Below are 17499 nucleotides of genomic sequence, written 5' to 3'. Positions count from 1 at the left end.
CCATGTACACACACACACTCCCAGGCTCCCCCTCCCAGGCAGTCATGGTCTCTGTGCCTGGAAGAGGAAGCTGAGCCTGTAGAAAAGTCATAGCTGGCTTTGACCATGACCCCAACCCCACCCTCTGCCCCCTGCACCCCACACTATCATAGGGCTTCCTGCCAGGCTGCTGGAGCCCACTTCTCAGCCGGTAGGTGGTTCCAGCCCCTGTAGCAAGGGAGCAGGTAGGATGGGGGCTCCACAGATGGTTACTGAGGTAACAGGGGTCCTCAGCGTCCCACTGGCAGTTCTGGAAAGAAGGCCTGAGCTGCACAGACTGCCAGGGGCTCCTCCCTGTCCCACCCACAGAGAAGACACTCTTCTCTGGAAAGGAGGCGCCAGGGCCCTGGGCTTGCATATGGGTCTGAACTCCGACTGTGCCTCCTGCCAGCTGGGTGACCTCGGGCAAGTTCCTTAACCTCTCTTAGCATTTTCAACTGCTACATGGAGACAAGGGCGACAAAGAAGAGCTCCTGCTAACTGAGCACTTGTGGTCCACACACAGGGCCAAGGGAATTAGATGGGTTAATTTTTATAATGCTCCCAACAACCTGTCCAGTAGATGTGAGGTTGAATTGTGTGAAACTGACATTTCCTCAGGTCAAAAATAGTCAAATGTTGACAAATTTGGTTTCACCTCGTATTACTATCCCTGTAGGCAAACTGCGAAGTCAGAGGGCACAGGCCCCACAAGGCTGCCTTCACTTCATGCATCGGCCTCAAGTTTGGGGAGCCCCAGACCAGCTGGCTACAAATCCAGGAATTCCCATGATCACCCGCAGATTCAGTAACTCACTAGGTTGACTCACAGAACCCAGGAGCACATGCTACTTAGGATTACAGTTTTATTATAGCGAAAGGGCACACGTTAGAACCAGCCAAAAGAAGAGCGGCGTCGGGCGAATCTGGAGAGACGCAGAGCTTCTGGTCATCCTCCCCCCACGGAGCCCTGGACGGCGTCACCTCCTCTTGGTCACGGTGTGTGACAAAACACACCGAGCGCTGCCAACCTTTGGTGCCCAGGGTTTTGTTGGGGCTTGATCGCATGCCACCCGCATGGCTGACCTTTAGTTTCCTGCTCCTCCTGGAAGCCAGCCTAATACCTTTAGTCATCGGTTCCTCCGGAGCCCCAAAGCTGCCACCGTAAATCACATCGGATTCTCCAGAGGCCGAAGCCTCTGGACACCCAGAGACACCCCTACCAGGCAGGACATTCCGGGGACTTAGAGAGCACCTTCCAGTAGCCAAGGCTACAGGCCAGACCTCTCTATGAGTCAGGCTAATTCTTCACTACACACTATAGTACAGATGAGGAGATTGAGGCTCAGGGAGGGGGCGTCACCTGCCCAAGGTCACACAGCTAGAGAGCAGCAGAGCCAAACTTGAACCCAGGTCCACCTGGCTCTTTTGGTACACTTTCAGTCTCGGGGTGATAGTGCTCCTTATTAAACTTGCTGGGCCTTCGCGGGGCCGGAAGGGTCCACGTCAAATGCTTAGCACGGCGCCAGGCATGCAGTAAGTACTCAATAAATGCACTCCTCTTTGCTTGCTTGCTTGGTGACTTTGTTTCAAAACAAACAACTGCGGTCCCCTACTCCACCCAGGGTAGATGAGTGACCCCCCTTCCTGCCCCAGCCCTTTCCCACCCCCGTCACTCCTTCCACAGATGGGGTGAAATCACTGCTGACCTCACCCCACACCTGACCCTCAGCTGCCACCAGCATGTAAACGGGCCCTGGCAGAGCAGCCCATCCTCTTCCGGGGAGTCTTCCTGGATGGGCCCCTCCCTGTCCAGTGCACACTCCCCTTCGACGCAGGCTCATGTTCAATGCCCTGTAGTTGTCTCTGTGTTTGCCCATGGAGCCAGGTACCTGGTGCCACCGGCAAAGCCTTGGGCACTGGGGTGCTCAGGCCCACATCCCGGCTCTCCGTTTCCTAGCTATGCCCTCTGGGCACAGCACCTAGTTATCAGAGCCTCCGTTTTCCCACCTGCAGAGGGGAGTGAGCCCGGCTTATCCTTGCAGGTGGTGGAGGGTCGGAAATGAGCTCATGAGTGCAAAGCACTCGGCACTGGACTGGGCCAAGTGCTCAGGCAAGGTCAGAGCCCCCTGAGAGCTCAGCTAACGTGGGCTGAGTGCCACTTAGGTGTCAGGTCCTGGGCGAAATGTTTGAGTGTCACTGGATTTCCCTCCCACAACAGCCTGTGGAGGCGCACGCTTCTAGTCTTCCCATCTTGCAGGTGTTGAGCCTGAGGCTCTGAGAACTGAAGTGACATAAAGGATTCAGGAGGACCTGAGGCCCAAGGGCTACTGGACCCCCAGAATGAAGGGACATACCTGGGGGAGGTGACATCTGGGGAATCCCTTAACAAGTGGCCAGCATGTCAACAGGCAGAGGTGGGGGCAAGAACAGCTCTGGGTGTCTGCAGGGAGCGAGTGGAGAGGGTGGGCGTGGAAAGCAGGGCTAGCCTTGGGCATTGGCCAGAGGTACAGAGGACAAGGCCATGGCCACTGAGACGTCACAGTGTGACTGGGCAGCAAGACCCTTGGGCAGATATCAGAGGCAGGACGGCTGCTGAGGTCTGGTTTGGGAGTCATGCCATAGGTAAGAAGTGGGTTCCTTACCATCCAGAAGGTTCCTTCCACCCAGAACACTCTGTCCTAAAAATCTGTGATTCTAATTTACCCAGCTTAAATAATTTCATAATTTTAACATTTTATATGTTTTTTATTTTTAACAGTTTAGCACCCTAAGATTCCCTAATCCTAATAATTTAATTGTGTAAGCTCCTGTGTTTCTTCCATTCTGAACTTCTGTTAACCCAAGAGCTTAAAGGCTTGGAGATTCTATCATTTATACGTGCTGAGAACCTTTGCGTCTCGGATCCTGTAACTAACTGGAAGATTCTATGATTAATTTCAGGAAGATGCTGAGCGTGTGGGTGGGGAAGGCAGGGACAGGTTTTGGTGCATAAGCTTCACTTCAAACCCCCCCCCCTCCAGTGTCAACTTCTCGAGGGCTGGGTACAGAGGAGGCATCAGGAAATATTTACGAAATGACTGCATGTTTGGGGAAGAAAGGATGGGGCTGGCTTGGGAGTGGGGGTAAGGGGTGGGGGTGGTTCTTGGGCCAGGGCAGGGCTCAAGTTGGCAAAGCTAAGAGGAAAATGTCAAGGACGTTTGAGAACGAGTCCACACAAAGTAATGGGTAAAAGGTTGAGCTTTTGAGCTTGTATTTGAAATAGGAACCACGCAGACAATTGGCATGTGGTCAAATGGGGCTGGCGATCCAACCCCATGACTGCTTTGAAGCCAGGATAATACAAAAACCGGTTGGCAAACTTTTTCCATGAAGGGCCAGATAGTAAATATTTTAGACTTTGTGGGCCAAGGCAAATATAGTATTCTTTTAGCACGGTTACTTGTCATTGCATAGTAAGAATAATGCTTTGCCATCTGTGTTCGTCTCCTAGGGCTGCTGTAACGAAGTGCCACAGACTGGATGGCTTATTTTGTGGTTCTGCAGGCTCGAAGTCTGACATCGAGGTGTTGGGAAGGCCAAGCTCCCTCTGAAACCCGTAGGGGAGTTTGGCATCAGTCGGTTTGCAGCTGCAGCACTTGAGCCTCTGCTCTGTCGTCATGGCCATCTTCTCTCTGTCTGACCCTGCGTCCACGTGTTCCTCTTCTCATAAACACACCAGCCATATAGGATCACGGCTCACCCTGATCCAGTTTTGGCGTCTGAACTGATCACGTCTTCCAAGACCCTGTTTTCACATAAGGTCACGTCCACAGGAGCTGGGGTTAGGAGCTGAGCATGTCTTTTCTGGAGGACACAATTCAGTTCATAACATCATCTAACTCAATAACAAAATAATCCACACTCCGCTGTGCCTTAAATGCGTGACATTCAAAGTCCACTTTTCTTTCCTGGCTTTGCTGTGATCGTACGTCCTGGTAATAAAAATATCAAGTGCTGCACTATGGTGATCGGCGTGCTGTCAACACAGAGCCGTTCCACTGATGACTTGTAGTGCGCTGAGTGGCGGTGCAAGTAAAGAGAAAGACCCTGTTGCCGCTGCTCACCTATGCCATCGTAGAGCCAAAGCAGCCAGAGACGATGGGGTCCACGTGGGCGCGGCTGCCTGCCAGACTTTACTCGTGGACGCCGAGTGGACGTGGATGCTGAAATGGAATTTCATTTAATTTTCACGTGTCATGAAATATCCTTCTTTCAGTTTTCCCTCCACCTTTAAGGATGCTAAAATCAACCTTTCCTAGAGGGCTGTAGAAAAACAAGCAGTGGGCTGGATTTGGCCTGTGAGCTCTAGTTTGCCGGTCCCTGCTTGAAAATGTCAAAAATCTGGATAATTCCTTGGAGGGTTGGTCATTTGGTGATTTGACTTTCCTGGCAGTTTGCTCTAGGTAGGTCGTTCTACCTCCGCGTCAGCAGGAAGGAATTCAGGCTACAGTGGATGCCTCGTGGCCCTGACGTTTCTCTCTGGGAGCCCGTTTTGGTTTCCACACCCAGCCGGCTGGTGACTGCTCCAAGAGGGGCCTCCCACCCACGCTTATGCTTTTGGATGTTGGGGGCAGAGGCTCAGGGTCCAGAGCGCTCTTCACTGGCACAGGCACTGGGTCTCTCGGCCCCCATCTCGGTCCCCGCAGCTGTTCAGCGGGGTCAGAGGCTGTTTGTCATTCAAGCAGAAAACCTCTTCTGTGGCAACGAGATGGGCACTCAGAGAAGCAGCAGGTGCCAGGTGAGTCTGAGCATGGTTGAGGGCAGGGGTGGGCAGACTGGAGGGGCTGGAGGAGTCGCCCCCAAATGGCTCGCATTTCTCCGCTGGTGACAGCTTCCCCCACACTGTGACATGTTTCCCAACTTTCCAACTTCTGCCACGTCAGTGCCCTACCTGAACTAGGATGGCCTTAATGTTTACCTTTATGTTAACTCACTTTTTAAACGTAACGTTACTTAAGAAGGAAAGTTTATATCACTGTCAAAATGGAAAACTAGTGTCACTTGCCCTGAATAGATTCCTATAAATCTATAGATTCCTATAAACCCAGAAAGTGAGATGATTTGTAAAGCCAGAGACATTTGGCTGGAGGGACTGCTGAGAGCCCGGGGCTGGTTCTCAAGACAAGACTGACACCAACCCAAGACTTCCTTCTTGAAGTATTTAAAAGGAACGAAAGAGACCTGAAAATGGCATAACTTGCTCACCCAAGAATTCAATGCTATTTAATGCTGAGTCCTATATCACCTAAAAGCATCTGGGGTACCAGTGAGGTCTTTTTGACGCTTCGGGGAACAGGGGATTTAGCCATTGGCCTGCCCTCCACTGTCAGGTACCCTGGGCTAAGTTAGTCTGAGAGTGTGATCAGAACTGGATGCCTAAGGGTAAATGATTTTATTGCCTCCTTCCCAGTGAGAGCTGGTTGGAAGGAGGGAGGAGGAGAGATGGGTCCCAGGAGGAGCGGTGCGGATGGGGACTCACTAGTGGGATGGGTGCAAGCAAGAGCCCAAGGGGGGAGGGGCCCACGTGTCAGCAGAGGAGCGCAGAGCTGGGAGGATTCGCTGTTTTCCAACCAAACAGGAGGAAGCCTGCTTTGTCCCAGGGGCAGGGTAACCTCATCCCTCCAGGTGGTTTGCTGCAAACAAATCCCTGAGAAAGGCCTGGGTAAAGTGGCCAAGGCTGTACATTTTGGGCAAACCCAGCAAGGACAAATAGGGACTCTCAGGGCCTGTAGCAAATTGTCCCCCACCCCCTACCCAGTGACATGAATGGATGCTGATGGCCCTGGGACGGAGGAAGGGAACAGGCTTTTCCACAGGGGACCTTGAGCCATGGGAGAATTTCAAGTCTGCTTTCTCAGGGTGGCTTTCCCTCCTCTTCCCCAGTCCTTTGAAGACACAACTCATCATCCTCATCAAAACACACTGGTCCCTCAAGTTGATAATGCCTGTTGAGTGCCTTCCATGTGCCAGGCTCTGCGCCAGACCGTGGAGATGCCTCTGCCAGATCCTGGGGATGGACCTACTGTGAGTTCCATGGCAGACCCTGCAGATACACCTCTACATGCTGGGCACTGTGCTGGATCCTGGGGTGCACCTACTATGTGCTGGGCACTGTGCTGGTCATTGTGTAGACCCCGTGAAGGGTCTAAGATCCCACCCTTCCTACATGCTAATAAGGTAACCTGTTACTGTTTCATGGACGCTGGCAGAAGACAGGAGCCTCCAACTGTGTGCGGAATGCTGTGCTGGCACCTGGGACTCAGGGATGACCAGGGCAGGTTCTGGCCTCAAGGTGCTCCAAGTCTGCTGGGGACACCGACACGGGTTTCAACCTGCTAGAGAAGAACAGGAGTGCCGAGGAGAGAGCAATGGGAAGGAGTCTGGGAAGGTTTCCCAGATGAGGTGGTGTTTGATCTGGGTTCTGAAGGGCAAGTAGGAGTTTGCTGCACAGAAGACAGAGAAGGGTGTTGCTGGTAGAGGGACGATGTGTACAGTCTGGAAATGTCAGCAGCTCCAGAATGTTCTGAGGAATGAGTCTGGCACATCAGTCCTGGTTCCAGAGTCCTGCTCAGAGCCACTTGCTGATCCAGCCACCAGCAGCTGTGAGGGAGCGGAGTAGCCCACCCAGGATCAGTGCTGGGGGTCCCTGCCCTTGGGAATGCACGAGTTCTGCCCAGCACTGTAGGAGCTGTTCTCATGCAGCCCCATCCTGGTCCTCAGAAATGCCGAGGGAGGGAGGGGCGCTGAGGAGGGAGGGGAACTGACTGGGGAAACTTCTGGAAGGCATGCGTTCTTTTATTTTAAGAAACACTTAAAATTATTATTATAGAGATAACCTATGTCCATTGTAAAAAAAAAAAAAAAGCCCAAATGGAGCGGATGTAGCTCAACTGGTTGAACACCTGCTTCTCATATATGAGGTCTCAGGTTGGATCCCTGATACCTCCAGAGAACAAAAACAAACAAACAAAAAACCCAGCTCTCATTGGGGAGCAGCTGTAGCTGGTGGTTGAGTGCCTGCTTCCCATATACAAGGTCCTGGGTTAGGTCTGTGGCTCTTTTTAGACTGTTCCTAATACGTGGGTAATCATTTCATGAATATTGGGATCATAGTAATATTGTTTCTTTTGTTCCACTTTTTTTTTCATCATCACTATTTCTTTATTCAACAAGTATTTAATCAAGCACCTATTATTTGCCAGGCACAGCATGAGGCTCTGGGATAAAAGCAAAGAACAAGCCAGGCCAGGTAATTGCTTGCATGGAGCTTACCTTATAGAAAGAGACAGAGAGCAAACAAGTAAGCAAGCAAGGGTACAAATAAAACAATTACAGGTTATGATACGTGCGGGGAGGAAGTAAGCAAGTCAGATGCAGTCACAGAGAAAAAGTGAAGAGGCCTATTTTACAAAGGTGGTCGGGGAGGTCCTCTGAAGAGTGATACTTGAAGAGATCTTGAGGGGGGAGAGGAAGCAGCCCTTTGAAAAGCCGGGAGTCCACATCCCAGGCGGAGGTTGGAGCACGGCCAAGGCGTTCGAGCCGAAGGGCATTCTCTGAATCTACGTGGGAGGAAACTTCGCCGCAGACCCACGCTGAGGAGCACCCTGTGAAATGACTCACCTGGATTCTTCACAAATACTGATGTCCTGAAATACAAAAGAAGACCCGGACCTTCTCCAGATTAAAGGGAAACTGGAGAGGCGTGAAGCGAGAGAGCAGCACGTGATGCCGGGTTTTCTTTTGTAGAGCAGACATTATCTTGATACTTGCTGAAATCCCAGTAAGACCCATGGACTGGATAATAGTATTGTATTGCTGTTCATTTCCTGATTTTGATGATTGCACTGTGTTATGTAAAAGAATTCCATACTTTTAGGAAGTGCATATTGAAGTATTTCAGGTAAAAGGGGATCCTTCAAGCTTGCAACTTACTACTAAGTGGTAAGTGGTTTGGGGGGAGAAAAAAATATATATAGAGAGAGGACACTAATTAGTAATATTAACATTAACATTTGGGGAATCTAGGTGATCTGGATGATGGGTAGCTAGTAATTCTGCATATTATCATTCCAACTTTTCTATAGGTCTTAAATTATGTAGGAAAAAAACCCTTAGTACAAAGTATATGATTGATCATTCTATTCTCTGCATCTATTGCTTGAAATTGAGAAATTGTCCTCCAAAAAGATGCTATTTATCCTTCTCACCAACAGGATATGGGATTGCTTGTTCCTTTACACCTTCATCAAATACTGGGCATTATTTATCTTTTGAATCTTTGCCATCATGGTAGCTAAAAAAGTATATCTCTGTTTCATTGGGTATTTCTTTCATTATGATTACGGTTGAGTGCATTTGCCTATGTACATTGGCCACCATATTTTTTTCTTTCTGTAAATAGGGAAGAGAAAGGGGCCAAGGACCAAACCCTGGGGACCGTCAACATTTAGAGGAGGGGCAGAGAAGCTGGAGAAACCCAAGACACTGCGGTATTATGGAAGCTAAGGAAAGACAGGAGGGAGGGCCAGCTGTGTCCAAGGCTGCCACGAGGGCCAGTAAGATGAGGACAGAGGGTGACCATTGGATTTGGTGTCATGGGGGTCATGGTCTTAGGGGAATGTTGGGAATGAAGCCCAATTAGAGGGGGTGGAGGGGGAGGTGGGGCCGAGGGAAGGTGGCACTCCTTGTATTTGCTTATGGGGAATAATCCAGGAAGGGGAGAAACTGGTGATGCAGAAGAGGGCTGTGGTGTGGGAGGAATTAAGTCCTTGAAAAGAAAGAGGGAATGTCACATTCCTGGGTGGCTTCCTCTAGACATGAATGATGACCCATGGACGGCCAGTGGGAACTCAAGATCATCTGCCTGCTTGAGGTCTGTCTCTCCACCTACGGCTGATGGGAACTCAGTATCAACTTGGTCCAAAAAAGGAACTCATGTTGTTACTTAACTGTTCTGGGCCTTAGTTTCCTCATTTGTAAAAAGGGGAGGACAGCAGGATGAACCTCACAGGGTAATTGTAAGGATTATATAAAACAATCCATATATAGCAGAAGTTCTCAAATGGGGGTGATTTTCTGCCTAGGGAAATTTAAGCAATGTCTAGAGACATTTTTGGTTGCAGCACCTGGGGTAGGGGGTGAGGGTGCTCCTGGCATCTAGCAGTCAGTACTGTTGCCAAACCTCCTACAATGCCCAGGGAAGCCCGCCCCCCCCCCCCGAAAAGAATTATCCTGCCCAAAATGTCAACAGTGCCAAGGTTGAGAAAGCCTGATGTTCAGCATGCCAAGCATAGAGGAGAAGCTCAATCAAAGTTGGCTAATATTCTTATTTTAAAGCCTCTCTTTAAATTAGCTCCTATCCCCGTTCTGCCATTTTTCTCAACTAAAGAAAAGTCCTACTATCTACAATTGTCCAAGGCAAATTCTAGGTGGGATCCATGACCATCTCCAAATCCAGCCCATCGTTAGCAAAGCCTTTCATTTCTCCCTCCAGAATTCTCCCCCCAGTTCACAGAGCCCTGCTCGACCCCGTCCTCTCCCACGCTCCTCCTCGTCCACCTCTCTCCAGCCACACTGGCCTTCTCTTGGCTTCTTGAACATGCTGAGCTCAAGTTCAAGCTCTCCTACCTGGAGACTTCGCACCAACTCACAGGTGTCTCCCGTGGACGCGTGGCCCCTGGCCCCTTCTTGCCATTCAGATCTCAGCATAAATAACACCTCCTGAGAGAGGCTTTCTCTGACCACCTCACCTGAAACAGCTGTATCACCTTTATTATATCACCCTATTTTCTTCTGCTGCATGAACATTTCACTACCTAACATATGAGATATACAGTCGATTCTCCTTACTCACAATAGTTATGTTCTATAAAGTCACCTCCGACTCTGAAGTAGTGACTATTGACCCATTGTTCTTAGAGGAAATATAGGGTTTGAATCCTGTGAGCCTCTGGTCTTAACACTTTTGTCAAGAAATCAATATGTGTTTTATGTGTGTTCTGTTTGACACTTATTTAATATATATGGTTGATTCCTTAACATCAAACTCACAGCCTATGGCACTTTACCTCAGTCTGAAATGAAGCTTACCCAACACATCAGTCTTCTGGTGCTTACACACACTAGACGGCACTTCAGCACTGTGCTTGAGGGCCATTTTAAATGGCAAAATCACCAACCAAAAGCACAAAAACATGCGAAAATACATGGTATTAAACAGACCATGAAAAGAACACTTGTATGAGAGCTGACACCAGAAAGTGGAGGGCTGCCTTGTTTAACCTCACATGGGAACATGTGCATTGGGTGATCGAATTTTTTTGCTGCTCTGTGCATTGTCTGCGAATGACCATGAAAACACTGAGTATTGATTTTGGGGTTACAAGCAGGTGGATTTACAAACACAGAATCCACAGATACTGAAGATTGGCTACATACATTTGCTAGTTTGTTACGATCAACTAGGTCATTCCAATGTGCACTGTGCAACTCCAATGTCTACAACAGTGTCTAGCATAATTGTCAAATTGACTTTTAATTATGTGGCTTGCCTCTTTGTGACTATTACCTATTTGAAGTATTACTCTTGTTTATTTGTAAGTGCTCTTTGTTTATTAAGGATATTAGCACTTTGTCTTTTGATTTCTTAAAAGGCATTTGCTGAATCAAATGGTACATACTTTTAACTCTAGTGATGTACACACCTAGCTTTAACCACTTGGTTAACTGCTCTAGCCTCAGAAGGTAAATAGTGAAAAAAACACTAATGGACACTGAGGGCTGGCCACCTCATATGCATAATCAAAGAGAGGGATCATTTCCCCTCCTTGGAATGCTAAGGAGCTTGGGCTGCTAGGTCTTTGACCTGACTTAGCCTGTGAGGTGAGCAAGTGACTTTTCAAGATGTCTCTTTGCCTGAGCTGAGTCATTTGCAAATTGCGGATAATGAGGCCCCTGTCTCATCAGCTTGGGATGTTTTATGTTTTTCAGGTAGCAGGATTTGGGGTTGGATCAACAGGTCCACAAATATTTAGGGAGTTCCCTCTCTGTGCCAGGGTCGTGGGGATCCCAGTGGAATAAGATATGCTCTGTCCTCAAGGGGTTTACAGAGCAGAGAGGGAGAGAGACAAGTGCACAAATCACGATTGTAGCTACAGGAAACAATACGTATGTGTGCAAAGCCTAGATGTCACACCCAAGCAGGTGTGAGTGACTGCCTAGAGGGAAGGCTTCCCAGAGATGATGTCTGAATAGGGTTTAAAGGAATGAATAGGAGTTTTCCAAGCAGACAAAGGGGATGGGCAGTCATAGCATGGGGGATCACATGTCCAAAGACCTGGAGGTATGAAACAACCTGACGCATACTGCAAAACCACCATTCTGTGGGAGCAGGGAGATTCTTCCCCTGCTTACTGCCGGGAGCCTTCCGTTACTTATTGCTTTTCCCAACTTTGGCCTGAGCCAAAGTGGTTGTGGGTAGGGAGGGGGCAGAAGTGCTGGACTCCTTGGGGAGGACTGGGAAGCAGCTCTGTTGGGAGGTGCTGTCTGGGGAGTGGAACTCTAGGGGTCCCGGAGTCTCCTTCTCTCCTCTCTGGTAGGGAAAAGGCAGGAGTCTCTAGCCGGTAGCGCTTCAGCTTGGTCCAGAAGTCTCGCCCATGAAAGGGGGAATCCTTTTCAGGATCAAAGAAAGTACAGGACCCGGGACCCTTGGGGAACTGGAGGATATGGGGATGAATGGCAGAGCTGGACAGAATCTTATCGAGGGACGGCAAATGTTTCATCTTTCTGGGCACTTCTGAGGGAGGCTTGGTGGCTGCTGAGTGCTATTATTGAGAAAGATTTCGAGGCTGAGATGTGGTTCAGCGGGAAAGTGTGCTGTGATCCATTAGCAATGTCTGCCATGAATGCTGGAAGAGAGGGAAGGGGCCACCTGCCATCTCTGACCTAGTCAAATGCTCTCATTTTACAGATGGAGAGATCGTGGAGCGGGGAGTGAAGGGTCATCGTAGTGGGTCCACCTGCAAACCCAGCACAGTATGTGTCGCACGGTTAGTGTCAGGAGAGGCCTATGGAATTGAGTCGCGCAAGACGCAATTCCCCTGAGTCTCAATTCTTTGTATTCACTGTTAAAACTGAGCAAGTGACTGATGGAGGAACTCTTGCATGTATCCTGGGAGATTTTCTGCAAAGGACCAGCCCCCAGAAGAGGCTGGGGAATCAGAGTGGTGGCTCCTCTTGGCAGCCTCAGGCCGAGGTGGGCATGGGGGTCTGGGAGCAGACTGAGGCCCCAGCTGCGGAGACCCGCCCTGCCCTTTTCAAAAAGATCAAAGGTATCAACTGTAATAACAGAGCCATGGATCCTCAAGCCTAAAGCCCTGGAGAGATAGTAAGTTTAATTTAGCTGGGGAAAAAAGCCCAGACCTGAGTTTAAATCTCAGCTTTACCTTTTTCTAGCTTTGGACCTGGGGCGGTGAGGTAACCCCTCTGATTCCATTTCGTTTCTTGTAAAACAAGGATAAATTAATCTCCAGCTCAAAGGATTAAATGAAATATGTAAGCAAATTGCCAACCCTTGAATGACCTGGAAAATAAGAGCTTTCATTTTTTAAAGTGAGAGAAGAGAAGAAAAAGAAAAATGGGCAAACTTTAGTTCCAAAGACACTAATAGCAGGGCGGCAGACTTGGCCCAGTGGTTAGGGCGTCCGTTTGCCACATGGGGGGGTCCGCGGTTCAAACCCCGGGCCTCCTTGACCTGTGTGGAGCTGGCCCACGTGGCCCACGTGCAGTGCTGATGTGCACAAGGAGTACCCTCCCACGCAGGGGTGTCCCCCGTGCAAGGTGTGCGCCGCACAAGGAGAGCCGCCCAGCGCGAAAGGCAGCGCAGCCTGCCCAGGAATGGTGCCGCACACACGGAGAGCTGACGCAACAAGATGACACAACAAGGAGAAACACAGATTCCGGTTCCCCAGACAACAACAGAAGCAGATGAAGACACAGCAAATAGACACAGAAACAGACAACTGGGGCTGGGGTGGGAGAGAGAGAGAGAAAAAAAAAGAGACTCTGGAGAGTAAGAAGTGAAAATACAGACAGGAGAATTGTTTTTTTTTTTAAAAAGATATTAGTAGCGCTACTTCTAGCAAATATTTGTGCCAGATAGGCGCATTTTACTCGTCTATCCTGCACCCTCCAGAATGTTCCATCCTCTCACTTTTCGCCATTAAAGTTTTCAGGTTTTGGGTATGTTTCACCAGTTCAATGAGGACTTCTGGGATGACCCCAAAGGCGCTGTTCATACACTCATCCTCAGCCGTGCTTTTTGTGTATGTGCACCTACTATGTGCCAGGCTGGAGGTGAACGACTCAGTGTGGTCTTCCCTTGGTCGAGACAGGGGCAGGCAATTGCAGCCGGGGGTCCAGGGTTCCGACGGAGGAAGTCCCCTGGGCAAGCGTCTTCCAGCCGGGCCTCCGCGCGACGCGTGTCTGCGCGGCCCAGGTGACCTCCACGAGCCCGGCCTGCTCCGGCCGCGGGGTGGGTGGGGGCGCTGGGGCGCCGGGGCTCTGGGGGTGCGAAGGAGAGAGCGGCGGGCCTCGGCCGGGCCTGACCCGCGGCGGCCCAGCGCGGCCGTGAGCGAGCCCGCAGCGAGGGCTTACCGCGGCGCTCGGCGGGGATTAGCGCGGGCGGCGCGCGCATTAGTGACTAAGCCCCGGGTTCGCGGCTCCCGGCCGCGCCACCGCCCCGGGCACGCGGGCCCCGCGTCCAATCACGGGCTGCCTCTCAACCCCAAGCCGGGAGACGGAGAAACGCCGGAGCCCATTGGCTGCCGCCACCTCGCGGGAGGGCGGAGGCGGCCGTTCCCGCGACCCCGACCCCGCGAGTGCCGCGGGAGGGGGCTGGGGACGTGCGGCGTCCTCCGGCCCTGAGGCCCAGCTTTGCACCCGCGGGAATCCGCGCTGTCCACAGCGAGGTCCTGTGGCCCCAAAGGAAGCCCCTCTCTGTTGGGGGTCCCAGGCATCCTTCAGTTCCATGGCAGCCTAGTATAGAGGTGAGCTCGTGGGCCGTGGGTTCAAATCCCACCTCCGCCTTTAGCCTGCTCCTCGACCTTGACACGCTAACCTCGCCAAGCCTCCAGTTCCCTGACAGCACCGTGGTAAAACTTAGCAATAACAGTAGGAAACACACATTTAAAAGACAGTCGAAACTCAAAAAGTGTGGTCCGAGGACCAGCAGCAGCTCCAGAGAGCTTGTTAGAAATGCAGAGCCTGGAGCCCCCAGCCAGACGTACTGAGCCGGATCCCCAGGAGACTGGCGTGGGCTTAAAGCCCCGGGATGGCTGGTGTTGAGGTGGGGGGAGAGCAGAAGCTCTGGAATCCCAGGACCTGGCTTCAGAGCCTGCTCGCCCTAAATCAGCTGCTGTCTTTGGGCAGGTTACTCTGGGCTCCAGTTTCCTCCTCTATAAAATGGGACTAATAATAGACTTTGGAGAGCTGGTGTGATTAGACAACTTAAAAAAAACAAAACAGTTAAAAAAACAGTGCCGGGTACAGCACAAGGACGATGGAGCATGCGGGGCTCCCCTGGGTTGCCTGCCCTTCCCAGAAAGCAACTCATACCCTAGCCCCTGCCCCTCTGGGCTGTCATTAATAAGCTATTTGTCCACTTGAACTGGGCTGACTCCACCATTGTTGCTTTCTGGGTATTTGTGTGTGGGTGGGGTTCAAAGGGAATTTAAGGATAACCTTTACTGAGGACTTCCTATGTTCCTAACTCTTGCTAAATACACGATTATTCACATGGTGCTGGGTAAACAGCTCTGTGAGTGAGGCAGGCACTCTCATTAGCCCCATTTTTCAGATGAGGAAATGGAGGCTCAGAGAGGTGAAGTCATTGGTCCATGTTCCCACAGCTGGTAGGTGGCAGGTCTGGCTTTATCTTTTTGCCCCATGGTCTCCCCTTTATTAGGTCTCTGGGGACAAAGGGCAGAGAAAGAACAAGGGTTAGAGATGGAGGTCAGAGGTCCCCCTTTGCTTGCTCTCTGGAGGAGAGGCTTCACCACGATACGAGGGTCTGGAAGGAAGAGACGGGGGAGAGAGCCGGCTCTTCTGCCCAGTTTTCCAGGTGTGCTACCTGAGGCTCAGAGGGATTAGCTGCCTTCCTTAGTGTTCCGCAGCCAGAAGCCGACGGCGCCTGCTGAACGGCGTTTCCCTCCCCCACCACTCGGGCTGCACCTGGCGTGGGGCCGGGGCCTGGGCCCTGCCCCTGTTTCTCCCAGTCCCTCCCAAGGCTCTACCTTAATCCTCTCTGCTTTGGCCTGGCCAGGTTGGGGCGGCTCCAGATCAAAGATCCAGAAGAAGAATTGGGGCGGCGCCAGGCAAAGGTGGCTGTTTTGTTGCAGTGCGGGGCACACAGAGCGCCCGCCCCTCTCCCTCTCCTGGTAGGGGAGAATGAGACCCCTTTGTTGGCCTGGATTTGAACCCTGTTCTATGTGAGTTCAGAGGCTGAGCTCTCAGCTTAGCAGTTCTCGCAGCAGTTCATAGATGTTCATGTGATTTTGCCTGTTTCCCAAACAAGGAAACCAAGGCTCAGCATCTGTATTGGTTTCCTATTGCTGCTGCAACAAATTATCACAGATTTGGCTGCTAAAATGATAGAGATTTATTCTACTGCAATTCTGGAGGTCAGAAGTCTGATGTGGGTCTCACTGGGCTAAAATCAAATGTCAGCAGGCCTGGTTCCTTCTGGAGGCCCTGGGGGAGAATCCGTTTCCTTACCTTTTCCAGCTTCTAGAGGCCACCCACATTCCTTGGCTCATGGCCTCCTTCCTCCAACTTCAAAGCCAGCAACCTTGCACCTATCTCATTATTCCTCCATAGTCATCACCCTCAATGCCAGAAGAGAGTCTCTGAGATTAGAATGGACTCACCATTCTAATGGAAGATCCAGGATAATCTCCCCATCCCGAGATCCTTAACTTAATCCCATCACCAAAGTCCCTTTTGCCATGTTCACAGGTTTAGGAGATTAGGACATGGATATCTTTGAGGGGTCATTATTCCGGCTGTCACAGAGGGGTTAGGCGATTTGCCGAAAGACACACAGCCTAGAAACGGCAGAGCCGGGGCTTGAACACAAGCTCCAAACCCCAGTGACTCTCCCACTGTGCTCCTCAGGCCACTGTGGTTCTAACATCTGCTCACCGGGTAAGGGTTCATTTGAAGGTTGCAAGAACCTTGAGCCAAGTATCAATTAATCATTTTGTGACCAAGGTGGCTCCATAGGTGCTCGAAAATTATGACTAGTTGGAGGACAGCAATGCCAGAGAAAATCGATCTTCCTGCCAGGGCTGGCCAAGAGACAGGGACTTGTTTCTGAAAGAGATGTGGGTCCCATGGCAATGGGGACACTGGCCTGGCCCTCCCCAGCATCTGCCACTGCGGGTGTTTTTGCTCAGCCTCCACACTTACCCGCAGTCTTGGGGGCTTTGCTGCAGATTTGCACCTGGGAGTATAACTTTGATGTCATTACTCAGCAGAAACTGGAGAGAAGTGGCACTCTGGGTAGGGCTGGCAGACTGCTCTCTCCATACTCCATAATCTGCTCTAATGAAATGGGGAATCAAGAGAACCCCGTGAAAACAGCCAATGTGTCTATTGTGGGGATGTTGAAACTGTTTATATTTGTGAGGATACTTTTCAGCAGCTACAAATTGTAGGAAACTAATTTATTGGCTTAGAGGACTGAAAATCTGGAGATAGGCGTAGCGTGATCCAGCATTTCAGACACTCTCAGCTCTGTAGCCCAAATGGCAGAGCCTTTCTCACCACATTCTCCCCTTGTGTCCCTAAGCTGCCTGCAAGAAACTTCTGGCATTCTGTGCTTCTAGGTTCAAATGCAGTAGCCAAGAGAAAGTTCACTTCCCTGATGGCTCAGAAGAGTTTGGAGTGGCATCCTGTCCCAATTGACCTGCCATTGGTCATCTGTCCATCTCCTGATAGTAACTGTGGCCAGGAGGCTGGGAAATACTGAGTGACTTAAGTTTCCTTTGAGGCTGGAGTTGGGGTCAGTTCCTCCCAAACACCAGGCTAGGAAGTTCAAGGTCCTGTTAGAAAGGGAGAGTAGGAGATGGGGAGTCTAGGGCATCAGCTCTCTAGCCATCACCGTGTCTCTGTGAGGACACAGTCTGTGGGCTCATCTGTCCCTAGAGACGCCATGCCTCTCTGTGTGTACTTGTGGCTGTGTGTACTTGTGCGCGCTGCTGCTGGGAGCGTCGCTTGAGGGGGCGAGGGGCCCTCCTTCCACAAAGGAGACCGAGGTCTGTCCATTTACTAGCTGCATAACTTTTCCTCTCTGAGCCTCAGTTTCCTTAACTGTAAAATGGGGAGGGATTTGCCTCCGTTTCCTTTTGCTCTGGATGCTGGAAGCTCAGGGCCGTACACAGC

The 17499-nt window shown here is 50.8% G+C and overlaps 1 long non-coding RNA gene across 1 annotated transcript; it reads left to right on the top strand.

Annotated features, from left to right (window-relative positions):
- The first annotated feature begins 2533 nt into the window (after positions 1–2533).
- On the top strand, positions 2534–4730 carry LOC131279921 (uncharacterized). The gene is made up of 2 exons (XR_009187422.2): positions 2534–2643; positions 3512–4730. It is a non-coding gene; the product is annotated as an uncharacterized lncRNA (long non-coding RNA).
- The last annotated feature ends 12769 nt before the right edge of the window (positions 4731–17499 follow it).

This window comes from Dasypus novemcinctus, chromosome 9 (assembly GCF_030445035.2).
Source record: "Dasypus novemcinctus isolate mDasNov1 chromosome 9, mDasNov1.1.hap2, whole genome shotgun sequence".
NCBI lineage: Eukaryota > Metazoa > Chordata > Mammalia > Cingulata > Dasypodidae > Dasypus > Dasypus novemcinctus.
This window is presented reverse-complemented; position numbering and strand designations above follow the sequence as displayed.